Source organism: Balaenoptera acutorostrata, chromosome 5, assembly GCF_949987535.1.
Source record: "Balaenoptera acutorostrata chromosome 5, mBalAcu1.1, whole genome shotgun sequence".
In the NCBI taxonomy this organism is placed as follows: Eukaryota; Metazoa; Chordata; class Mammalia; order Artiodactyla; family Balaenopteridae; genus Balaenoptera; species Balaenoptera acutorostrata.
Window position 1 is genome coordinate 55,363,819 of NC_080068.1, and position 5,973 is coordinate 55,369,791.

At 32.8% G+C, this 5,973-nt stretch overlaps 1 long non-coding RNA gene across 1 annotated transcript; it reads right to left on the bottom strand.

Annotated features, from left to right (window-relative positions):
* Positions 1–230: 230 nt before the first annotated feature.
* On the bottom strand, positions 231–5,534 carry LOC130708199 (uncharacterized). The gene is made up of 5 exons (XR_009008288.1): positions 5,494–5,534; positions 3,027–3,096; positions 2,565–2,597; positions 1,396–1,600; positions 231–316 (listed from the first exon to the last, which is right to left on the bottom strand). It is a non-coding gene; the product is annotated as an uncharacterized LOC130708199 (long non-coding RNA).
* Positions 5,535–5,973: the final 439 nt, after the last annotated feature.

The following is a 5,973-nucleotide window of genomic DNA, read 5'->3' on the forward strand; positions in this document are numbered from 1 at the left end:
TTACTGAATAGACTTTCAGTCAAGGTAATTCCAGGGCTGGTGGATTTTGGTTACTTCCATTCCAGTACTTACCCTAGAATAGTTAGTCATCAGGAAGTATATATTAAAATCTGTTAAAATTTATATTGTATTCCTACTGGCAATGCAAATTTAGAAAATGGGAAACCCAGATCTTCTCTTTCATGTTTACTAAAGAGGACGGCGAAAGATATTAACCAGAAAACACTGAATGCTACTTCAATCACATTTATTTTTCTTTGCTTAACAGGAATATTGATTCTTCAAAGAAGTGGCTCACATTCAATTTTACAGTGACCTGAAATAAATCACAGGCATAAAGTTATTAACCTCAATGGGTCATTTGCTTGTGAACATGTAAGCTTTTTGTTTTTAATTATAAATATTGCCTGAAAAGTATATCTAGTTCAAGGACTGGGAAACTCTCTGCTCTAGAAGACTGAGTAGATGCAGGAAAGAAAGCATAGGCTTTTCGTGGCTGGTATTAGATGAAAGTTTTTGTCCTCTGGGTCCTAATATAGTCTTTAGTATATTCTACATTTCCTCAATTCATTGGTAATTGACATACTATCCATTTGTTTTTGAGATGATGAGATGATAGGGACCTCTATTTTAGATGGAGCATTCAGCCTTTAGGATTTTATTTCAATGTGATAATTAGAAGTTAAGTTTGGGGTTTTAATACTAATTAGAAAAATGGATGATTTTCTAAGAAATAGGTTGAAGTCTACCTTAGACCCTAGATCCACAAGTTCATCGATTATGTTCTTTACTTTGGTTAAAGTTTTGTCTTCTTTAGTGCTCTGATTCAGTCCTTAAATGCACCATTGTTTTTATTTTATTTTATTTTATTTTTTTAACATCTTTATTGGAGTATAACTGCTTTACAATGGTGTGTTAGTTTCTGCTTTATAACAAAGTGAATCAGCTATACATATACATAAGCACCATTGTTGATGATAGTAGAAATGTTAAAAATATTTTGCAAAAATGTTTTAATAAGAAAGAGTTTATTTCTATTACATCAAGGCAAGTGAGGGATTTAAACTGCTGTGTTGATTGGATCATGGAAGTACACACATTTGTACCTCTGAGTAGAGACCCTAACAGTTTCTACCAGAGAAAAAGATTGAAATAAACTGTAACTTAATGGGGCTAAGTGAAAACCCTGCAACATTTTTTTCATGGAATGATGTATTCCGATCCACAGACAACAAAGTTAAAAAGCACATGCTGGGGACTTCCCTAGCAGTCCAGTGGTTAAGACTCTGTGCTCCCAGCGCAGGGTGGTAACTAGGATCCTGCAGGCCAAAAACCCAAAAAACAAAAACAAAAACAAACAAAAAAAAACACATCCTTTGTACTCTGTATACTTACCACCTATTTCATCTTAAATTGCACTGGGACTTCTCTTTCTTGTTTAATGCTCATTAAGAGGGGTAGTTGTAGAGACAGATGCAGGTACTGGAATAGGAGGATAAAAATAGGCCCACCATGGATATAGGAATGGTGGATATGGGTGAAATGGATACTGGTAAGGGGGCAAAAAAAACTGTGAAGGTAGTTCATCACTCCCACTGACCTGTTGAGAGAAAGAAATTAAATGAACATGTAGGTCTTAACTTTTAAGTAGATGTTATAGAATCTGTGAAATCATTTACCATTTCTGTGTAAACTATGAAGAGGGATTTGATTAATTTGCATAATTTTAGAAAATTTTAGGAAATTACTTAGAGATAACAATGTTCTTTTACCTTTCTACTCATAGCCAAATTTTCCTGATAATTGCTTCTGTAAATATAAAGTCAAGAGGAGGGTTTTGATGAGGAGACATCAGATTTCTCTCTTTGCATTTATACAAGGTCTTTACCCAAAGACTTTAGACATAATCTCTCCTATTTCTTTTCTTCCTTCCCTCTTTCCCTCTCTACCTTCCATCCATATTCCTATCAATTTCTGTATCCTTAATACTCTATAGTTTTAGCCTCAAAATCATGCTTCTTTTCAGATAATAAGATTTATCTGAGTATAAACAAGTTCCTAAACAAGACATTCTCGTTTCAAATTTTATTTTCTTAAACATTTTTAAATTAACTGTTTAGACCAAAATAAGCCTTTAGTGAATTGCCACTGGTGGGGTCACCAAGCAGGCCCATATTTCCTAATTCTCAAGTTTTTGTTATTATTATTATTGTTATTATTATCTTCTCTGGACTGGGTTTTGTAGAGTTAAAGCAGAGTGGAGGCATGAGTGATTATGCACCTTTATTAGGCTAGATAATTTTAGTAAAAAATATTATAATCCAATTCATCATAAAGTGATTCAAGTTTCAATTTGGTCCCACTTTTTAAGATGCTAAGATAATTCTCTTTCTAACAAGCATGGGTCAAATCCCTGAAGGCTTAACCTCTGTTGAGTCTAATACCCAAACTCTTTAAGGATTTCTCTAGAGTTTGAGAAGCTTGGATAAAGGAATATCTTTAACCACAGTTATGGATATTTCACATGGAAATCTTACATGTTAAAAAGAGAAAGTGTAACTTACACTTCGTTCTTCTCTTTCCTTGTCTTGAGAGACCTAAAGATCAAATAGTGAAGTTAATTCATCTCATGCTAATAAAACACACAAACTGAAAAACATATATGTATGCACGAAAGAAAGAATTTGACTATCCACTACCTAATATTGTTTCATAGTATCCTTTTTTTTTTTAAAATCTAGGATTTGAGCTTCCAGAAAATATTGTAGAAATTATTTTTCTGCAAAGTGTTAATATTTATTCTAAATGACTCAAATTCACCACTGCACCAAGGCTATGTGGAATTAATCTACACACTGAACAGTATATGATTTATAAATTGTATAGAATACAATGTTAACAAGCCAAATATTAGACATGCTTAAAATAGAAAAACTTTCTAGGATTCGTGAATCAACATGAACCAAAAAAGACACCCCCCCCAAAAAAAAACCCCAGTAAATACTCTGGAATGTAGAACTACTCACCGGGAAACCAATGGTTACTGCCAAGATGGCTGTGAGTAGAAGGAGAACTTTCATTGTATTCAGAAGTATTCTATGAGTAATAGAAAGACCAAATGCTAACACAAATTCAGAAGATCTAGTTGTAGTACAAATTATGTTCCTAATAGCTCTTTGACCTTGGACCAGTTACTTAACAATCTTAGGGCATCAACTTATTTGGAGAACATGATTTTTTAGGTAGAATCAAATGTATTTTGCAATTTTGATGTTGCATCAATTCTTTTAAAAACAAATATTCACAGATTATTTAAGAATAATACTTCTCTGTACATGGTAATAAGAGTAGCTTCTGGAAAAAAATATGGCCATGGTTTATACAGAGACTATTAGTGTGGGGATAAGCAGTTACTTAGTGATCTCAATAAGTTCAAAACAACATTCCATATAATAATGACCATGAAATTAATTTAGGTGACCGATTATTTGCATTGGTTTCCAGGCAGCCCCCCAAAATTCCATGCTGTTTGAAGGGATCTATTTTTGACATTTGGTAAAGGACATTTCCAAAGCATTTTGTTCTACTTTAATTTCTATTGTAGACTCCTTATCTTTTGATACACATTGTTATAGTATGTCAGTTATAATTGCTAATAAATGTTTGAGAAATCTGAGCTAAATTAAATATTTAACTAATGATCATATTATATAATAGAGAAGTAGACAATAAAACATAGAAACTTGCATTTAAAAATATTTTGTCATGAATACAATACACATGTGTATAATATTTGACTTCAAACACGAATGGGCAATTTTCCCTATGGGATGGTATCATTAGTTGTTAGTTCTCTTCTTTGTCATGGTGTAGATGCAGGCAACACTAGAGAACATAGGAGGGGTCTGGGAAAGGCAATCAGATTGGAAAGTGGGGTTGGCTAGGGGACTTTTCTTCATGTTGCCCTCATATTTATTCAGTTATTTATTCATAAAGTATTTCTTGATGACTGATTGTCAAACACTATTCTAGGTATTGGGTATAGATGGCAGTTGAGAAAGTCCCTGCTTTCATGGACTTTACTAAGCACACTGTTATAGGTCAATACATTACAAAGATTATTAATTTTACATTGAGGAAAATGCCAATTGCCCATATCATTATTATTATTTGAGGGTGGCTTTGAGGTGATTAATGGAGATTCTAGGAGGATTTCACCACCTCTTGATGTTTTCTAAATATCTATGAGACAGAAAAATAAAGTGTAAAAGAAAAAATATACTCAAGTTTTGAACTTTGTCTTTACTTTTTGTCATATTAATCAAAATTCAAAATGGGTTTAAAAAAATACCAGATGATGTTACTATTGTGACAAGACAGGAATTTAAAATTCCAGTCAAGTTCAGAATTCTATAGGAAGATGGGCAGTATAGGTAAAAGTAAAAGTTTTACACACACACTCACACATACTTCTCACAAACACACATACACACACATAGTATAACTTCTAAGTGCAAAGCATTGTGCTAAGTGCTTGTCAGGGACATAATTTCTGCCCTCTGGCAGCTAGTAAGGAAAGACAGATACTTTTATAATGTAAGGCAAGTTGTGATAAATACTATACCTAGAAATTACAAAATACTGAGAACATATAGAATAAAACAGAGACAAAATCAAGGAAATAGTTTTGGAGAGGATAGAATTCAAGCTGAATATATACAATAGGGAGACTACAAACTGATTTCAAGGATTATTCAAAACCACCTTAAGCAAAGAGGTAAATAAACCATATCACAGACTCTTCCAGACCATATCCTGTAGTCAGGACCTAGCATAATTGCCAACTACCGCCTTTTATTTTTCTACTTCTCAAGCTGTGGTACCCATAGCAGTATATTGCCATATGCTGGGGAATACATACTATGTCTCTGAATAAATTAGATGCATCTTCCTGGAGCATCAGTTTCATTCAAGGATTTATAGGAAAACCCAAGTAATTTTTATGTTAAAGTCAACATGATATATTATAGAATGGAATGTAACTACAGCGAATTTTAAAGATAAAACAGGAGGCTACAAATAAATTGGCACCTGTTCATACTTTAGAGAATATCTGGTAGTGCATGTTCCCTTTATTTGCTGACTTAGACCCATAAAATTAAAATTGATGAGCCTGAGACTCTTGTTATGTCTCAGTGTGCCACCAGCACTCCAGCCCTGCAAAGATTTATTTATGGTCCTTCTAAAATATGCACTTACTATAGCTGGGTGGTGATTTTAAGAAAAATCAAATATGTATACCCCAAATGATTGTTTAATTACTTAAAGTTTACAAATTCAAGCAACCTTTACATGACAGTCTCAATAATTTTAATTTTGACAGTTTCCTGGATACATGTATATATCTCTATCTATCTAGATAATATATATTATATAAAGGTATATAATTTATCTTGATATATTAAGATGAATGATACTTAAGATCTCTCTTACCTCAAACTTCCCAGTCAGTTCCTTCTCTTGGATGCTGTTATAAGAAATGGAAAGTGACTGGCCCTGGAATATCACAGCTATTTTATATACTCAGAAGTGAATAGAATGAAGAAGTCTGTGGTTTGAGGGCCTCTCCCTGGGATCAGTTATTTGTTGAATCATCAACTATCACAATGTGTTGAAATTGGGGAATAATTGACATTTACCATTTCATTGAAACTTTGGCTGAGTGACTACCAAATGCAACTATTTGTGGTTTCTTTTCAAATTTGTATGATTTGTGTATTCAAAGCTTGTCACTTCACGTAATGTTGCTCTGTGCTCTTATTTAAATTTTTTTCTTTAATTTCTATGATTAAAAAATTATTTTCTCAGCATCCTATTGGTATTGGTTATAATCTATTGGGAAGTTTTTTGGTAGTGTTGTAATTTTAAGAAAAGAAATAATCTTAAAAATGTTAAGTATGCGTTTGAAACCTT